The sequence below is a fragment of the Salmo trutta genome, chromosome 12 (genome assembly GCF_901001165.1).
Source record: "Salmo trutta chromosome 12, fSalTru1.1, whole genome shotgun sequence".
NCBI classification, from domain to species: domain Eukaryota; kingdom Metazoa; phylum Chordata; class Actinopteri; order Salmoniformes; family Salmonidae; genus Salmo; species Salmo trutta.
In genome coordinates this window covers 62,672,227-62,693,381 of record NC_042968.1, presented here as the reverse complement: position 1 = coordinate 62,693,381, position 21,155 = coordinate 62,672,227, and the positions used below count along the sequence as shown (strand labels likewise).

General features: G+C 41.8%; 1 protein-coding gene across 3 annotated transcripts in view; it reads right to left on the bottom strand.

Moving 5' to 3' along the window:
• Positions 1-18,569, bottom strand: part of LOC115203962 (tenascin-like) — an 80,902-nt gene extending 62,333 nt beyond the window's left edge. For all 3 annotated transcript variants that reach the window (XM_029769084.1, XM_029769085.1, XM_029769086.1), the window contains exon 1: positions 18,237-18,569. The gene's annotated coding sequence lies outside the window, so the exon portion shown is untranslated. The remainder of the gene's footprint in view (positions 1-18,236) is intronic.
• Between the last annotated feature and the right edge of the window lie 2,586 nt (positions 18,570-21,155).

Sequence of the window (21,155 nt, the reverse complement as noted above, 5' to 3'; positions counted from 1 at the left end):
ATTTGCATTTCTTTAGATATGCCTTCATGTTTTTTTTCTTTTATTTTTGTCTTAAAAAAAATATAGATATTATAATTGTTTTCTAATTATTTAATTGAATATCCAAAACATACAATATACTTGCAGTGAAGCCGCTCAACAACTACACCACACCAGTCATCCAACAGACTCCCATTCAGAGCGACACACAGAAGCATCCAGGGTCAATGCCCTGCTCAAGGGCACGTTGACAGATCTCCCACCAGGCCAAAAAAACAGACCCGAACCCTCCAAGATCCCCACACAGTTCCCCAATAGCTGTCCCTCAACCATCCGAGACCCATCCCCCAGTCCCCCCCCAAAGAAAATTTGATTTAAAAAATCGAATACATTCCATTCCCCAGCCCCAAGAACCCACCAATGCACCAACAACCAAGAAAATGAACTAAAGAGAAAAAAGTAAAAGACAAAAGAAAACAGCAAACAACAAAGCAAAAAAAACAAACAAAGGACATCAAGGACAACTAAAATCATAACAGCAATGCCAACTGTATATGTTTGAGTGCATGTCTGGCACTATTACATGTGTGTGTGTCTGTGTATGTGTGTATTTGAATGAGAGTGTGTGTATATGCATGTGTACAAACACCTGCACGGCATCAGCTTCAGGCAAACCGGCATTAGCTGTAAAAACACTGCCCCTCAGTGTCATTCAATCTTACTTTTGATTATGTTTTAGTTTGACTTTATTTTTTACTTTTATCTTTGACCATCACAGCAACTCCACTCCCACTTGTCTCCAATTCCACATGCCAACCCTCAGCTTCCCTCAGCCCATCCCACCTATCTCTGCTGGCCACCCTCTTCAGAATTCTACGCATCATATATCTTTCAACTATGCTGTGATGTTTAACGTACCCTTTCAATCTATCTAATCGAATAGAATCCACAGATTGTGAGTTGAAGATAAATACTTTTACTAAGAGTACTAGTACATTAGTAATTGACTGACCTGGTCTCTCTAGGGCCAATTTTAGATCAATGCTATACATTTTCAACCATCCTGAACCTGAGACCAGAAACAGGCTACCTGAGGGCAATACCAAAATAAATGGTCTATTGATTCTGTATCACAACAAAATCTGCAGAACATAGAGTTACATTAACAGAAGACCCACAACAAAAGGTTTTGTCGCCAAACCCCATGCGTCAAATACATGTCTCCTCTCATTTACAGCTGAACAACAATCAGTACTGGAGGACATCGCCTTACACGAATAATATACAATAAATACACAAAGTACCTTCAGAAAGTATTCATGCCCCTTGACTTATTCTACATTTTGCTGTTAAACTTGAATTCAAAATGGATTAAATAGATTATTTCTTCTCACCCATAATAACAAAATGAAAACATGTTTTTAGAAAATGTATTAAATGAATTACAGAAATAACTAATTTAACTAATCCCTGAGTCAATACGTTAGAATGTTTCTTTAATGAGTCTGACGCGAAGGACATACTGCTTTCTCGAGACCAGGCCCAAATCCCTGTCATTCGCATGAAGAAAATATGGAGAAAACTGGGGCGGAGGTCGGAGTGCCTTGTGAGAAACCACCACTACCATCAGTACTATTGGCCGAAGTGCAATCGTTAAATAAACTGGATGATGTACGATTGACTATCCTACCAACGGGACTTTAACCTCTCTAGGGTCGGGGGGACGAAATCGTCCCACCTACGTAACAGCCAGTGGAATCCTGTGGCGCGTTATTCAAATACCTTAGAAATGCTATTACTTCAATTTCTCAAACATATGACTATTTTACAGCATTTTAAAGACAAGACTCTCGTTAATCTAACCACACTGTCCGATTTCAAAAAGGCTTTACAACAAAAGCAAAACATTAGATTATGTCAGCAGAGTACCCAGCCAGAAATAATCAGACACCCATTTTTCAAGCTAGCATATAATGTCACAAAAACCCAAACCACAGCTAAATGCAGCACTAACCTTTGATGATCTTCATCAGATGACACACCTAGGACATTATGTTATAATATGCATGCATGTTTTGTTCAATCAAGTTCATATTTATATCAAAAAACAGCTTTTTACATTAGCATGTGACGTTCAGAACTAGCATACCCCCCGCAAACTTCCGGTGAATTTACTAACAATTGACTAAATTACTCACGATAAACGTTCACAAAAAGCATAACAATTATTTTAAGAATTATAGATACAGAACTCCTCTATGCACTCGATATGTCCGATTTTAAAATAGCTTTTCGGTGAAAGCACATTTTGCAATATTCTGAGTAGATAGCCCGGCATCACAGGGCTAGCTATTTAGACACCCAGCAAGTTTAGCACTCACCAAAGTCAGATTTACTATAAGAAAAATGTTATTACCTTTGCTGTTCTTCGTCAGAATGCACTCCCAGGACTTCTACTTCAATAACAAATGTTGGTTTGGTCCCAAATAATCCATAGTTATATCCAAATATCCACTGTTTTGTTCGTGCGTTCAAGACACTATCCGAATGGTAAAGAAGGGTGATGAGCACGACACATTTCGTGACAAAAAAATTCTAAATATTCCATTACCGTACTTCGAAGCATGTCAACCGCTGTTTAAAATCAATTTTTATGCCATTTTTCTCGTAAAAAAGCAATAATATTCCGACCGGGAATCTGTGTTTAGGATAAAAGACGAAAGAAAATAAAAGCATGGGGTCGACTCGTGCACGCGCCTCAGCCCATTGTCCTCTGATAGAGCACTTGCCAAAAGCACCAATGTGTTTCAGCCTGGGGCTGGAATTACATCATTCAGCTTTTTCCCGCCTTCTGAGAGCCTATGGGAGCCGTAGGAAGTGTCACGTAACAGCAGAGATCCCCTGTTTTGGATAGAGATGATCAAGGAGGGCAAGAAATGGTCAGACAGGCCACTTCCTGTAAGGAATCTTCTCAGGTTTTTGCCTGCCATATGAGTTCTGTTATACTCACAGACACCATTCAAACAGTTTTAGATACTTTATGGTGTTTTCTATCCAAAGCCAATAATTATATGCATATTCTAGTTACTGGGCAGGAGTAGTAACTAGATTAAATCGGGTACGTTTTTTATCCGGCCGTGCAAATACTGCCCCCTATCCCCAACAGGTTAAAAACTTGAATATCTTATGTTTCACCGAGTCGTGGGTGAACGACGACACGGATAATATGGAGCTGGCTGGGTTTTCCATGCATCGGCAGGACAGAGCAGCTACGTCTGGTAAGACGAGATGCGGGGGTGTGTCTATTTGTCAATAACTGCACTCAACAAGCTGTATAAGGCCATAAGCAAACAAGAAAATGCTCATCCAGAAGCAGCGCTCCTAGTGGCCGGGGATTATAATTCAGGGAATCTTAAATCTGTTTTACTTCATTTCTACCAATATGTCACATGTGCAACCAGAGGAAAAAACTCTAGACCACCTTTACTCCACTCACAGACACTCATACAAAGCTCTCCCTCACCCTCCATTTGGCAAATCTGACCATAACTCTATCCCCCATTCATGCCTACAAGCAATAACTGAATAATTACCAGTGACTTGGTCAATACGGAAGTGATCTGATAGCGCGCATGCTACACTGTTTTGCTAGGACTGTTTTGATAGCACATACTGGAATATGCTCAAGCTTTCATCCATGGCATTGAGGAGTATATTACCTCAGTCACAGGCTTCATCAATAAGTACATCGACTATGACGTCGGCACAGTGACCATACATACATATCCCAACCAGAAGCCATGAATTACAGGCAACATCCGCACCGAGCGAAAGGCTAAAGCTGCCGCTTTCAAGGAGCGGGACACTAATTTGGACGTTGATAAGAAATCCCGCAATGCCCTCAGACGAACCATCAAACAGGCAACTGCGTCGATACAGGGTTAAGATTGAATCATACTACACTGGCTCTGATGCTCGTCAGATGTGGCAGGGCTTGCGGACTACAACTATTACGGACTACAAAAGGGAAACCCAGCCGTGAGCTACCCAGTGATGCGAGCTTACCAGACAAGCAACACATGCTTCAGTGTTGCTGCGAGGCAAGCAACACTGAAGCATGCATGAAAGCACCAGCTGTTCCGGACGACTATGATCACGCTCTCCGTAGCCCATGTGAGGAAGACCTTTAAACAGGTCAACATTCACAAAGCCGAGGGGCCAGATGGATTACCAGGATGTGTACTCAGAGCATGCGTGGACCAACTGGCAAGTGTCTTCACTGACATTTTAGACCTCTTCCTGACAGACTGTAATGCCTACATGTTTCAAGCGGACCACCATAGTCCCTGGGCCCAAGAAAGTGAAGGTAACCTGTAACACTCACATCGGTAGCCATGAAATGCTTTGAAAGGCTGGTCATGGCTCACATCAACACAATCATCCCGGAAACCCTCCAATTCGCATACTGCCCCAACAGATCCACAGATGACGCAATCTCAATCGCACTCCACACTATCTTTTCCCACCTGGACAAAAGGAACACCTATGTGAGAATGCTGTTCATTGACTACAGCTCAGCATTCAATACCATAGTGCCCACAAAGCTCATCACTAAGCTAAGGACCCTGGGACTAAACACCTCCCTCTGCAACTGGATCCTGGACTTCTCAACGGGCCGCACCCAGGTGGTAAGGGTAGGCAACAACACATCTGCCTCGCTGATCCTCAACACTGGGGCCCCTCGGGGGTGCGTGCTTAGTCCCCTCCTGTACTCCCTGTTCACCCATGACTCCATGGCCAAGAACAACTCCAACACCATCATTAAATTTCTGACGACACAACAGTGGTAGGCCTGATCACCGACAACGATGAGACAGCCTATAGGGAGGAGGTCAGAGACCTGGCAGTGTAGTGCCAGGACAACAACCTCTCCCTCAATGTGAGCAAGATAAAGGAGCTGATGGTGGACTACAGGAAAAGGAGGGGCAAACAGGCCCCCATTAACATTGACAGTGCTGTAGTGGAGCAGAATGAGAGCTTCAAGTTCCTTGGTGTCCACATCACCAACAAACTAACATGGTCCAAGCACACCAAGACAGTTGTGAATAGGGCACGACAAAACCTATGTCCCCTCAGAAGACTGAAAAGATTTGGCATGGGTCCTCAGATCTTCAAAACGGTTCTTACGGCTGCACCATTGAGAGCATCCTGACTGTTTGCATCACTGCCTGGTATGGAAACTGCTTGGCCTCCGACTGCAAGGCACTACAGAGGGTAGTGCATACGGCCCAGTACGTCACTGGGTCCAAGCTTCCTGCCATCCAGGACCTCTATACCAGTCGGTGTCAGAGAAAGGCCCTAAAAATTGTCAAAGACTCCAGCCACCCTGGTCATTGACTGTTCTCTCTGCTACCACATGGCAAGTGGTACTGGAGCGCCAAGTCTAGGTCCAAGAGGCTTCTAAACAGCTTCTACCCCCAAGGCATATGATTCCTGAACATCTAATCAAATGGCTACCCAGACTATTTACATTGCCCCCCCCCTTTCTTTTACACTGCTGCTACTGTCTATTATTATCTTTGCATAGTCACTTTAATAACTCTACCTACATGTACCTATTACCTCAATTGACTCTGTAGCGGTTCCCCCTGTAAATAGCCTCGCTATTGTTATTTTACTGCTGCTCTTTCATTATTTGTTACTTTTATTTCTTATTCTTATTTCTTTTTAAGGTTTTTACTTTTTTTAAACTGAATTGTTGGTTAGGGGCTTTCAAGTAAGCATTTCACTGTATTCTGTTGTATTCGGCGCATGTGACATAACATTTGATTTGATTTTGATTTACCTACTGTAAAGTATGGTGGTGGATCTTTGATGTTATAGGGCTATTTTGCTTACACTATTCGTGGGGCTCTTGTTAAGGTCAACGACATCATTAACTTGACCAAGTATCAAGCCACTTTAGCTAAAAACCTGGCTGCCTCTGCCAGGAGGAAGACACTTGGCCGCAAGTGCATCTTCCAGGAAGGCAATAACCCCAAGCAATAATCAAATTCCCCACAGTAAGAAAATATTTGTTATTCATTTGCTGTTGACTTTCTTTGTCTCAGACTGTAAACATTTGTCTTTCAGCTTGTCCAAAATAACAGTTGGCCAACACTTCAAATATGCCGTCACCGGAGATAGATATCATGACCCTTCCCTTTTTATTCCTGTCAGTGGCACAATCACTCTAGAAACACACATTACCCAGTAGAGACTGTAACCTAGGTTAGTCTTTTGTATCTCTAACTCTATTAATTGATTCATTGGAAGCTGAGAGAGTCTGTTGTCACTCATCACTACCCCCTACACACAGACACAGCCAATTTATTATGTATCGCACAAAGAAACAAAGAAAATCTAAAGAAAATCAAGCCAGTATGATCTGGTGTCTATAGTGTCTTCAGTACTAGCACTGAAATTCATAACATCATATATCCATGGGAACTTGGCAGGGTGTGTATCTTATGGAAAACGTTCTTGAGAGGCGTAAATAGCGTGTCAGGACTTTCCGGTTTGTGCCAGATACGGAGGTTGATCCTGTGCATCTGCTTGTTTGCTCATTTCTGTTTTTCTTTGGGATTTTTTTAGTTTTCCGTTAATTGGAAGCCACAGGACTAATTGTCCAAGCAGTTGGAGAGCCTTTCCACTTACTGGGTAAGAGTAAAGGGAGTGCAGTACCTGAGGTCCTGAGGTGGCTTGTTGGTTCACACACACACACACACACACACACACACACACACACACACACACACACACACACACACACACACACACACACACACACACACACACACACACACGTCGCTCTCCCTCATGTGAACCATAATACATACACACATACTGTACATGTCACACCCTGAACTGTTTCACCTGTCTTTGTGATTGTCTCCACCCCCCTCCAGGTGTCACCCATCTTCCCCATTATCCCCTGTGTATTTATACCTGTGTTCTCTGTTTGTCTGTTACCAGTTCGTTTTGTTCATTCAGACCTACCAGCGTTTTTCCCCTTGCTCCTGTCTTGATTATAGTGCCTGTTTCCTGGTTTTCCCGGTTTTTACCTTTCTGCCTGCCCTGACCCTGAGCCTGCCAACTGTCCAGTATCTTTGCTCCACCACTCTGGATTACCGACATCTGCCTGCCCTGACCCTGAGCCTGTCTACCATCCTGTACCTTTGCCCCACTACTCTGGATTACCGACCTCTGCCTGTCCTGACCCTGAGCCTGCCTGCCGTCCTGTGCGTTTGCCTGCCCTGTGTTCGACTTAAAAAAACTTTTATTACTTCGACATTGTCTACACCTGGGTCTTACCTCAAACGTGTTAGTACACAAACACCACATTTTTATGAGACCTTATGCCCTCCTGCAACAGGATGAACATGGGTACTACTAAAAAGTTTTGCCTAATTTTCTGTTGTAAAAAATAATTGCGATGTCAATAAGTAGTAGTAAACTTAACTCTACCTCGCCCTAAGGTGAGTTTGAGATATGGCATGCATTGCAGGGTCATATATTTCCTACATGATATGAGAGGTCACATTATGTTCACAATGCCTGCCAAATGCATTTGAAAACCTTCACCTCTGAATTGTTTCAATTTCCAAATATCCACAAAATAATTCCACAAAGAAGTGACAAAATAATATAGAAGCTCAACTGCAGATGACAATAAAGAGGATGCACATTGCCTCATGCGTTTTGCTTTAGTAACGTGTCTTTTTTTTGCTCGGCAGCAGATTTACTACTGCCTCATTGGCAGATCCCCAAGAAAGTGAGAACAGTGAATAAAAAAGCTGGACATTGTCACTGGCCGTATGGAACCATCTGAACCATGAGTCCCACACGCAACTCGTTCCACAACCCCGTCTAGATGCCCCAGCAGATTTATAGTACAAAGCCCTGATATCAAAGTCTGTATGCGCTCCCTGACACAGACTCTGCATATGTAGGCAATAACTCCTGCCCCACACATGGCTGCATGGGTATTTTTAGATTATCAAATAAAATCAATGAATCCCTCCTCGGTATATCAGTTCATATGAGTAGTGCAGTCATGTTTTGTGTTTTTCCATACAGTGATGTCATTACATTATTCACTAGGATGTTGATCACAGTTACAAGCAGTCAGGGTAAGTGGGTAGGCAGTGCTTACACTGTGATAATCGAAGTAAACAAAGCTGATAAAAAATGTGTGCTTGGGGTCATTGTCCATTTGGAAGACCCATTTGCGACCAAGCTTTAACTTCCTGACTGATGTCATGAGATGTTGCTTCAATATATCCACATATTTTGTGAAGTGCACCAGTCCCTCCTGCAGCAAAGCACCCCCACAACATGATGCTCCCACCCCCGTGCTTCACGGATGGGATGGTGTTCTTTGGCTTGCAAGCCTCCCCCTTTTCCCTCCAAACATAACGATGGTCATTATGGCCAAACAGTTCTATTTTTGTTTCATCAGACCAGAGGACATTTCTCCAAAAAGTATGATCTTTGTCCCCATGTGCAGTTGCAAACCGTAGTCTGGCTTTTTTATGGCTGTTTTGGAGCAGTGGTTTCTTCCTTGCTGAGCGGCCTTTCAGGTTATGTCGATATAGGACTCATTTTACTGTGAATATAGATACTTTTGTACCTGTTTCCTCCAGCATCTTCACAAGGTCCTTTGCTGTTGTTCTGGGATTGATTTGCACTTTTCGCACCAAAGTACGTTCATCTCTAGGAGACAGAACGTGTCTCCTTCCTGAGCGGTATGACGGCTGCATGGTCCCATGGTCTTAATACAATTGTTTTTCTGAGGTCTTGGCTGATTTCTTTTGATTTTCCCATGCTGTCAAGCAAAGAGGCACTGAGTTTGAAGGTAGGCCTTGAAATACATCCACAGGTACATCTCCAATTGACTCAAATTATGTCAATTAGCCTATCAGAAGCTTCTAAAGCTGTTGTCTTAATGATCGGCGTCCCGTCAGCAGGACAGTTGTAAATCATTCAGCGCGTTATGTCAAGATCGCAGATTTAAGAGTAACAACAAATGTCGGTACATATAAGTGTCTTAAAGTGGCTGAAAGCTTACATTCTTGTTAATATAACTGCTCTACCAATTTACCGTAGCTATTACTGCGAAGAAATGCCATGCTATTGTTTGAGGAGAGCTCCTAACAACAAAATAGTTTTTTTTACCGCGATAGGTTTGATAAATTCACCTGTGAAGGTGAAATGTGTACTTACATTCTGAAATCTTGCTCTGATTTATCATTCAAAGGGTCCCAGAGATAACATGGAGTATTGTTTTGTTAGACAAAATCCTTTTTCATATCCTAAAAAGGTCCATATAGCATGCACGATCGATTTTGTATTTCCACTCGTTCAATTTGCAAAGAAAGGAAACTGTGAAAATCTCACCCTAAACGTTGTTTCAATGAGTCAAATCACATTCGTATCTATTCCTCAGAGATCATTGAAGGTAACAAGACTTCACTATTTCATTAGGGGTGTAGTATATCCTATAGGACACCATATTTGTTCAGAGAGCGACGCCTTCATGGCACGCCGAAGACAAGGGCGGCCATAATAATCTGCTAGCTGTCGGGCAGGCGAACAGTGAGTACTGGACTGTCCACTTATCTGAAACGTCTTTACCAATTAGAACTTTTTTACCAGGACTTTTGCACGTCTTGGACATTTACTTTGGTTTTATTTACGTAACGGTAATGGAGCTTCTCCCGCCAGCCAATGCGGGCCCAAGCCTTGGCTTCTACAAGATGGCTGCGACTAACAACAACAATTCTCTAAGTGTGTGACTGCATGAGGGTGTACTCGTGCGGGAGGATTCTGCTCTACGACTGGCTGAATGCCCTAGTAGATGGAGCTGCCTGCATTTTGCATGGGAGAACTGTGCTACCAGCTACTGTTCGTGTGTGTTTGACTTTTTGTGAAAATGAAACCAAAGGAGGCCTTGGGAATGCGTCTCCCACACAACCGTGGGCCTGCTGTGTCCATGCAGAATAAAATAACGGACATGGTTCTGCTGTGACTTCTACATTGCTGTCAGCAAGAGGTTCAACCTGAAGGACAGACGAATTGACTTAATTTACCTAAATACATTTTCCTTTGCAATTTGCGGGTTAGGCTACTGTTGAATGAACATGAGAATAGACAACATCCCTTTGATGCATTTCATTTATCAAGCTATAGTTTCATTAGAATGAGACACCTTTTTGACGTTTTGAATTGCATTTTTCAGTCATTTCGATTGTTGATATGGACATTTCGTTAGAACGTTATTTATTATGTGTGTGTGTAAGAATATTTCACATAATATTATTGTGTGTGTGTCATTCTGGTTGTTGGAGTTTTCTGTTCTATGGTGAACTTGGGTTTCATCAAGGTTTATTTGTTTGTAAATCTGACTTTGATAATAGCTAGTGCAATCCAGCCACCGACCTCACCGCACGTCACTGGTGAATCAAAGGTTCTGGTTTCGTTCTCTGGTAAATCTACAGCAGATAAACAGTAGAGAAGGATCAGATTAATTCAAAATACCTATTTTCACCTGAATTGTGTTCGCCTGAAACTACATGTTGTACAATAGTTTGATAGAGCACATACAGTAGGCTAGACATGATTGCATATGTAAACAATTCTAAAGGACCGCTCACCAAAAATGTTTAGGTCATGTAACAGATTTACACTGCTAGCTGATCAGTAATGGTAACCAAAGACAAAAACTGCATATTTGAGGCGTCAAGTTATACTGTACCTATTCTCTCTTCTGTACTGAGTGGAGTTCAAACTGAGAGGGTAATACCTTCTCCAAAGGCAGGACGGACCCTGAGGCAAGGGGCCGGTCACTAAACCAGCTGTCTCCCTTGCAGAGGTCTGTCCATCCCCATCACCCATCCCGCCCAACAGAGGAATTTCCCCATTCTCTCTGTTATAGGTTGACAGCAAGGATTTTGAAATGTACTAAAAAGCTATTTTATTTGACTACTGTAAAACTTAAATTAAACACTTAAATTAAACGCAGTCTGTCCCCTTTAATAGCCAGGCAATGGCACACATTTAAGCAAATAAATGCTTGTTTCAAATAAATGCAGAGTCTAAAGGAATAATTTATTAGATTACCGTGAATTACCATGCATTGTTTACGAGGTTTAATGTTTCATTTGTTACATTAAATAACTCAGTATTGACAAAAAAAAAGATGTCAATCATCCGTTTTTGTCAAGAACCCGCTAGCTATTGGCTGCTAACAGCTGAGAACTGCTAGCTAACTGGCAAGCACAAAAACAGTCAACTTCGGAAGTACAGACCCCCAGAAAAAGTATGATTGCTCTAACGGCTAAAGTAAGAACTGCCGAAAATGCACAGTCAAAAATAATTATTATTCTGTCAAGGATTATCATTATTTTAAATAGAAGCATACTAAGACAAAATAAATGTGACAAAGTGTGTAAATGATGACAAATTAGTGCAGGAAATGAAGAAATTGATTAAAATGCTGGAAGTGAATGCTGGAATAAAACAATTAACTATGCAAATGAGCAAAAGCTGTGTGCATTAAGCCAAGAAAATAGACGCCTGCCTCAAATAGAAGCCTCTCTCTAATAAGCGGCTGTTGTGTTCAGTGATTTAGTAAATAAACACCTGGGCTATTATTTAAAGTTTTATGTTAATAACTAGTGGAGTGATTAGTAAGATTATTTAGAACACTGCTGAGAACAGTTACTATGTCCACACAGCCTTAATGTGTCCATCAGGACCACAGAGTGTAAACCTGAGAGGAGCTGTATTTTATGAAAATCAACCACTCACACAGCATGGAGGGATTTCAATTAAGCGGAGCAAATGGATTTGGAAATAAATGGACAAGCGGGGTGCCTGTTTTTATCTCACAACTCACACTGGAAAAGAGTGCATCAAAGGCTGCTGCTCATGCTGCGTATTCTCCTTAAAGGAAAACTAACATAAAATTAGACCATCATTGCGTCGCCCATGGATGGACAATTATTCACCAGACAGCAAAGATTGTATTCAATTATATTGTTATTTTGGGGAAATTTAGGTTTTTGATGCATGGGAATTATAATAATGGTAGGCTAAGAAAAACATTAAAACATAGGCCTAATGATAAAACCGATGCATTTGCTGTTGGTAAGGAGATCCCATAGCAGCATGTAGCCTAATATGTTTCTTTAACTTTTATTATTCAGGCCTATAGCAGGATATGTCTCTCCTTTTTTGACATTACTGGTTTATTCGCGCTACTCAACAACTATTAGGCTACCATTTATCCATTGCTCATTCAATAGACAAGCCTGCTCAAAAGTAAACAGACTGGTAGCCTATTTAAAACGTGACAGTATGGGTAGGCTACAGAATTGCTGTGCGATCGAAGCGCGACATCATACCCTATTTAATCTCAGATCTTATTTTTTAAAATTATTATTTCACCATTATTTAACAATGTAGGCCAGTTGAGAACAAGTTCTCATTTACAACTGCGACCTTGCCAAGATACAGCAAAGCAGTGCGACAAAAACAACAACACAGAGTTACACATGGGAAAAACAAATGTACAGTCAATAACACAATAGAACATCTGTATACAGTGTGTGCAAATGACGTAAGGAGGTAAGGCAATAAATAGGCCATAGTAGCAAAGTAATTACAATTTAGCAATTAACACTGGAGTGATAGATGTGCAGATGTGGATGTGTAAGTAGAAATACTGGTGTGCAAAAGAGCAGAAAAAACAAAAAACAAATATGGGGATGAGGTAGGTAGTTGGTTGGATGGGCTATTTACAGATGAGCTGTGTACAGCTGCAGCGATCGGTAAGCTACTCTGACAACCGATGCTTGAAGTTAGTGAGGGAGATAAGTTTCCAGCATCAGTGATTTTTGCAATTCGTTCCAGTCATTGGCAGCAGAGAACTGGAAAGAAAGGCGGCCAAAGGAGGTGTTGGCTTTGGGGATGACCAGTGAAATATACCTGCTGCTATGGTGACCAGTGAGCTGAGATAAGGTGGAGCTTTACCTAGAAAAGACTTGTAGATGACCTGGAGCCAGTGGGTTTGGCAACGAATATGTAGCGAGGACCAGCCAACGAGAGCATACAGGTCGCAATGGTGGGTAGTATATGGGGTTTTGGTGACAAAACGGATGGCACTGTGATAGACTGCATCCAATTTGCTGAGTAGGGTGTAGGAGGCTATTTTAGAAATGACATCGCCAAAGTCAAGGATCGGCAGGATAGTCAGTTTTATGAGAGTATGTTTGGCAGCATGAGTGAAGAAGGCTTTGTTGCGAAATAGGAAGCCGATTCTAGATTTAATTTTGGATTGGAGATGCTTAATATGAGTCTGGAAGGAGAGTTTACAGTCTAGCCAGACACCTAGGTATTTATAGTTGTCCACATATTCTAAGTCAGAATCGCCCAGAGTCGTGATGCTAGTCGGGTGGGCGGGCGGGTGCGGGCAGCAATCGGTTAAAGAGCATGCATTTAGTTTTACTAGCATTTAAGAGCAGTTGGAGGCCACGGAACGAGTGTTGTATGGCATTGAAGCTCATTTGGAGGTTTGCTAATACAGTGTCCAAAGAATGGTGTCGTCTGCGTAGAGGTGGATCAAAGAATCAAGAGCGACATCATTGATATATACAGAGAAAAGAGTCGGCCCGAGAATTGAACCCTGTGGCACCCCCATAGAGACTGCCAGAGGTCCGGACAACAGGCCCTCCGATTTGACACACTGAACTCTATCTGAGAATAGTTGGTGAACCAGGTCTTTAGAGAAACCAAGGCTGTTGAGTCTGCCGATAAGAATACGGTGATTGACAGAGTCGAAAGCCTTGGCCAGGTCTATGAAGACGGCTGCACAGTATTGTTTTTTATCGATGGTGGTTATGATATCGTTTAGGACCTTGAGCATGGCTGAGGTGCACCCGTGACCAGCTCGGAAACCGGATTGCATAGCGGAGAAGGTATGGTGGGGTTCGAGATGGTCGGTGATCTGTTTGTTCACTTGACTTTCGAAGACTTTAGAAAGGCAGGACAGGATGGGGGCTTGGGCCAGTTGCTGCAGCAGGAGATACAATATCACAATCATGAATTGATAAACAAAATATTGAACAACAATTCATCATTTGCATTGAGGTGTGGACTGCTGTAGCCTTTCGTCTACTTTTAAATAGTTCAAGTAGACAATCAATCTTGTAGAGTGAGCGGGCAGTATTTGTGACTCTCTACAGGCGGGTTCATGCATTTTCTGTTGAAAAAGTCACTGCAAAAGATGAAAACATTCTGCCCACACCTCTACAGAAATGTGATCGCTTTCGTTTAAAAACTGTCATGGCCCTGTTCCAACATCTCCAAATAATACAGCAAATGAGGATGTTTTTGTTACCATAAAAGGTGAATGGAGGGCGTTTTCCAGGCGGGGTTGTAAATGCCAGTTCACGAGCACACAAATATAGTAGGGCTCTGATTTATCAATGAAAACATGTGTATACTAAATGTTGTGTACGACAGTTTGATCAATCCCATTAATATGTTGCACACTCAAACCTTAGAATCTCCACGTACGCCAGAATTTAGTGAGAAATGTATGCACGGTTGCTAAATGAGTCCCCAGGTGATCAAAGGTGTGCATAACCCCTCCACATGTTCTATCATCCATCAGTCAGTCAACACAGCTAATGCTCTCCTCACTCTGTCTGTCTTCCAATCCTCCATCTCTATCACACAGACTCAGCATTGGTTAAAACTGGTAAACCCAGAAGTTGCAGCATGCATAAAGAATGTTAATATCATTCCCTATAAACCATAATCGGTGCCCTTTAGCGAGCAATGAGAGCCGTCTTTCGCTAAATAAAGAACAGAATCTGGCAGAGAGAGAACATTGAAGCTGCAGTTTTTGGAGAAGCATTATCACAGGAATGTATACTTAGTGAATTCTTCCTGCTTCTTGCCCATTTATTGCCAAAGTACATTGGCTTCATAGAATTAATTAATAAATGTTGTATGATAAACTCATTATTCCACATCAACTTATTCGTATTTCATACACAACGTGCAGATAGCCTAGCAATTGGAGTATTGGGCCAGTGACCTAAAGGTTGGTAGTTTGAATCCCAGAAGCAACTAGGTGAAAAATCTGTCGATCTGCCTTTGTGCAAGGCACCTACAGTGGGGGAAAAAAGTATTTCATCCCCTGTTGATTTTGTACGTTTGCCCACTGACAAAGAAATGATCAGTCTATAATTTGAATGGTAGGTTTATTTGAACAGTGAGTGACAGAATAACAACAAAAATATAGAGAAAAACGCATGTCAAAAATGTTATAAATTGATTTGCATTTTAATGAGGGAAATAAGTATTTGACCCCCTCTCAATCAGAAAGATTTCTGGCTCCCAGGTGTCTTTTATACAGGTAACGAGTTGAGATTAAGAGCACACTCTTAAAGGGAGTGCTCCTAATCTCAGGTTGTTACCTGTATAAAAGACACCTGTCCACAGAAGCAATAATCAATCAGATTCCAAACTCTCCACCATGGCCAAGACCAAAGAGCTCTCCAAGGATGTCAGGGACAAGATTGTAGACCTACACAAGGCTGGAATGGGCTACAAGACCATCGCCAAGCAGCTTGGTGAGAAGGTGACAACATTTGGTGCGATTATTCGCAAATGGAAGAAACACAAAAGAACTGTCAATATCCCTCTGCCTGGGGCTCCATGCAAGATCTCACCTCGTGGAGTTGCAATGAGCATGAGAACGGTGAGGAATCAGCCCAGAACTACACGGGAGGATCTTGTCAATGATCTCAAGGCAGCTGGGACCATAGTCACCAAGAAAACAATTGGTAACACACTGCGCCGTGAAGGACTGAAATCCTGCAGCACCCGCAAGGTCCCCCTGCTCAAGAATACATATACATGCCCGTCTGAAGTTTGCCAATGAACATCTGAATGATTCAGAGGACAACTGATGAAAATGTTGTGGTCAGATGAGACCAAAATGGAGCTCTTTGGCATCAACTCAACTCGCCGTGTTTGGAGGAGGAATGCTGCCTATGACCCCAAGAACACCATCTCCACCGTCAAACCTGGAGGTGGAAACATTATGCTTTGGGGGTGTTTTTCTGCTAAGGGGACAGGACAACTTCACCGCATCATTTGACGGGGCCATGTACTGTCAAATCTTGGGTGAGAACCTCCTTCCCTCAAGGGCATTGAAAATGGGTCGTGGATGGGTATTCCAGCATGACAATGACCCAAAACACACGGCCAAGGCAACAAAGGAGTGGCTCAAGAAGAAGCACATTAAGGTCCTGGAGAGGCCTAGCCAGTCTCCAGACCTTAGTCCCATAGAAAATCTGTGGAGGGAGCTGAAGTTTCGAGTTGCCAAACGTCAGCCTCGAAACCTTAATGACTTGGAGAAGATCTGCAAAGAGGAGTGGGACAAAATCCCTCCTGAGATGTGTGCAAACTTGGTGGCCAACTACAAGAAACGTCTGACCTCTGTGATTGCCAACAAGGGTTTTGCCACCAAGTACTAAGTCATGTTTTGCAGAGGGGTCAAATACTTTCCCTCATTAAAATGCAAATCAATTTATAACATGCGTTTTTTTGGATTTTTTTGTTTTTATTCTGTCTCTCACTGTTCATATAAACCTACCATTAAAATTATAGACTGATCGTTTCTTTGTAAGTGGGCAAACGTACAAAATCAGCAGAGGATCAAATACTGTAACCCTAATTGCTGCAGGGTCGCCGTTAATAATGGCTAATCACCAGTGGTGGAGTAAGTACTCAATTGTCATACTTGAGTAAAAGTAAAGATACCTTAATAGAAAATGACTCAAGTAAAAGTAAAAGTCACCCAGTAAAATACTACTTGAGTAAAAGTCAAAAAGTATTTGGTTTTACATACACTTAAGTACCAAAAGTAAATGTAATTGCTGCAATATACTTAAGTATCAAAATATAAATAATTTCAAATTCCTTATATTAATAAACTAATTAGGCACATTTGGGCAGTCTTGACACAACATTTTGAACAGATATGCAATGGTTCATTGGATCAGCCTAAAACTTTGCAAGTACACTGCTGCCAGCTAGTGGCCAAAATCAAAACTGCACCTGGGCTGGAATAATACATTATGGCCTTTCTCTTGCATTTCAAATATGATGGTAAAAAAATGTGTTTTTTTCTTTGTATTATCTTTTACCAGATCTAATGTGTTATATACTCCTACATTAATTTCGCATTCCCACAATCTTCAAAGTGTTTCTTTTAAATGGTATCAAGAATATGCATATCCTTGCTTCAGGTCCTGAGCTACAGGCAGTTAGATTTGGGTATGTTATTTTAGGTGAAAATTGAAAAAAAGGGTCAGATCCTTAAGAGCAAACCAGACGGCACCATTTTCTTGTTATAAAAATGTATGGATAGCCAGGGGCACGTTCCAACACTCAGACATCGTTTACAAACAAAGCATGTGTTTAGTGAGTCTGCCAGATCAGAGGCAGTAGGGATGACCAGGGATGTTCTCTTGATAAGTGTGTGAATTAGACCATTTTCCTGTCGTGCTAAGTATTTAAAATGTAACGAGTACTTTCGGGTGCCATGGAAAATTTATGGAGTAAAAAGTACATAATTTTCTTTAGGAATGTTGTGAAGTAAAAGTAAAAGTAGTCAAAAATATAAATAGTAAAGTCAAGTACAGATTCCCCCAAAAAACGACTTAAGTAGTACTTATTTTTACTTAAGTACTTTACACCACTGCTAATCCCTGGCCATTGCCCCCTCTCTGAGAGTGTCTCGGGGGAGTAGGATAGGCAAATAAATTCAACATTTACATTTCACACCACACACTTGTAATTTTTGACCTTATTCAATTACCTTTAAAGACGTCAAAATGAATTAGACAATTTAATTGAGTATGATATGAAGGGTTTGACCTTAATAACCAAAAAAAGTCAACAAAAATGTAATATCTAATCTCCAGGAACAATTTCACATTAAATTTAAGTCTCACATGGTTTGAGCACGTCATCAATAATCACAACTGACTGTCAAGAAGACAGAAAAGATCTCATTTGCAATTTCAAAATATGGATACAGTAATCATTTTCACTAACTATCCAAATAACAGCAACAACTCATTCAAAGATCCAAGATCAGTTTCATGCAGATAAATAAATGAATCTCTCATTATTACCTTTAGCAGACCAGACAGTTTAGACCTACTCCACCACAGAGTTTGGCAGCTCACACGAATTGCCTCATTGGAACCCAACACATTCAGTAAAAGGGGATGAAAGGATGTCCACCTTGAAGGCACTTCCGCCACCTCTCTCCTTGTGTTCTAACCAGATGACACTTCTATTCCAAAAAAATCTATATTCTCTCTGTTTCTTCTGCCCTGACAGCTCAACCCACTGCTCTTGTCACCGAGTCCGAGCACCGAGTCAGAGCTAAAGAGAGAGAGAGTGGAAAAGAAAGAGAGAGGAGGAGAAAATGCCTTTTAAACTGAGAGAGGAGCCTTCTGTTCAAACCCCCATTCCTCAACTACAGCCCTTAAATAGCAGTCACTTTCCCTCCCTCCCTCCCTCCCTCCCTCCCTCCCTCCCTCCCTCCCTCCCTCCCTCCCTCCCTCCCTCCCTCCCTCCCTCCCTCCCTCTTTCTTACTGTTGGATGTAGCTGGACTGCTGCCTTGATGTGGGATGCCGTTGTTCCTACTGGCAACGCCATACAAAGAGTGAAAAAGAGGGAGAGAGTGACTGTGTGAAAGAGAAAATTAGACGGAGCAAGACAGGGGGATGAGGGAAGGAGGGAGGAAGTCATTATTTTGAGGGGTCACGGTAAAGAGGTAGAGCAGTACTACTGTATGAGCAAAGTTAGTCAAAATTCAACCTGGTAACAAACCCAAGGGGTTATTAAAAGAATCAGCTCTCACTTACGGGTCTGATTAATATCAAAGACACAAAGCAACACATCTATGAATGCATGATTGTCCTCCATTCATTAGGTTGAAAATCCTGTAGAGTCCACACCCATGACACACCAACTGCCTCTTGACCTGTGACAAAGCAGGGTTTTCAATGGCGCCATGACAACTAGTGTCCATTCCCACTGACCACAGGTCTCCACTTTAAACCTGTGATGACTAAGTTCCTACAGTCATCTGTTCCCCATCTTAACAGATTCCCAAGATGAAATAGAGACTAGGGGTGAGGCAGCCAGCCTCCCACCATAGTCAATCTCTTTATTTTCCAACACAGGCAATTCCTCAATCACAAAAACAGACAGACAGACAGACAGACAGACAGACAGACAGACAGACAGACAGACAGACAGACAGACAGACAGACAGACAGACAGACAGACAGACCAGGCGGCAGCCAAGGTTGGTTCTCCCGCTGATACTACTACGCCCACTGCTCATCTTCTCCCTCCTTGGTGAGTAGCTGCCCCTTATAAAACAACCAAAATCTATCAGGATTTTTTCCCTCGTCATCTCTGGTCCTGACTGAGGTGTTTTCTGTCTGACAGAGTTACACTTTCATTAATTTAACAGATGCTGTGTGGCTGAAGAAGGCAGGAAACAGACACATTTCTAGCTGTTGTGTCGAAGCATCGGGGAATGGGGTAAAAGCCGAGTTTATGGGAATATGAGTGGTGTTTGGTGTCGGTGATTTGGGCTGTAAAATGCAACCCAGCCAACCCTCATATACTGTATAAGTCCACATCCGATGGACACAGTTAGTTGACATGTAAATGCTGGATAGGTCACGTGCCATTAGGACAGTATACAGTATTGTAACTGTAGGCTAAGCCTTAGGGGGGTAGTTCATTTATACTGTAGTTTATTTATACAGTATATTTAGGAGGGAGGCATTAGGCAAAAGGAGAATGAAATGTAATTGATAACTTTTACTTGTATGTTGGGTGGACACATCTCATCATAATCCACTCCTATAGGTATATACTGGAAAGTGGTAGTTCTAGACCATTTCAACTGGGGGGGGGCAAGCTGGGGCCAGTTGTACTGTTAGTAGTGTTAGAGGGGCCAGTTACATTAGACGTTATTGTTGTCATATCGTTTTCTTCCCTGCATTGCAGACATTAGCAGGCAAACGACCATGTTCATAATCATCATCGTTGCCACTGTCTAATAACGGATGTAAAAAAAGAACGATAGCAAAAATTTGTTATGTAAAAATTATTTCATACTCCACATTTAGGGGGGCCACAAGGGGGTCCAAAATTGTTGGCACAGGGGCACTGCCCCCCCCCCCCCCCAGAACCACTAGTGATACTGTATAATAATTATTATGGCAGTATGCTGCTCTTGTACAGTAATGCTTCACTTTTTTGATATGGTAAAAAAAAAAGCTGTCTCAAATTGACATGCTTGTTAACAGAGGACTTCTGCGTGTAAGCCAAGCCAAGGGAAACTCAGCGAATGCCCCAATGATGATTTCCAAAAGGGAGCCAAATTCCACACTTCACATTATATTGTACACTTATTCTCCATAATTAACATAACAAAGCCGGTAGCAGAACACATCCCTGAGGATTTATTTTTCCCTCAGGTTCATCTGATAATTGTATTATCCAAAAGGATTGTGAAAGTTATTTCATCAATAGCACCTTGTTGAACGTAAACGCTGTAGTAATTGATTATGACATATCATGAAAAAAGACCTGGCACATCAACCTCATAATGATAACTGACTGATGATAACTGACCGACTGTCATAGGTCTCGAATAGCCATTGTCATAAACTTGACATCTTTATTTGGATAAGATGTTCATATATGAAGACAGGTTGATATTGTTTCCATAGACTCAGACAGACATTTCCATCCACTCTAGATACAAACCTCTGTCTGGTTCCTGATCAAATAAAACCGAGTCATTCACAGCTGGGTGCCCATGGCATTAACCCATTTTCCATAACCATGTCTGGTTGAGAGGTACGGACAGAGAGATCTATATCGTCATCGAAATAATGCCAAATGCAGTTCTCCATTCAAAGCACAAGGTCTCAGTGAACTTGTATATAGAGTTTCGGTTTTTTTGCATTGCAAAAAATAGAATCAATCATCTTTTAAACCTATCCAACTCCTACCA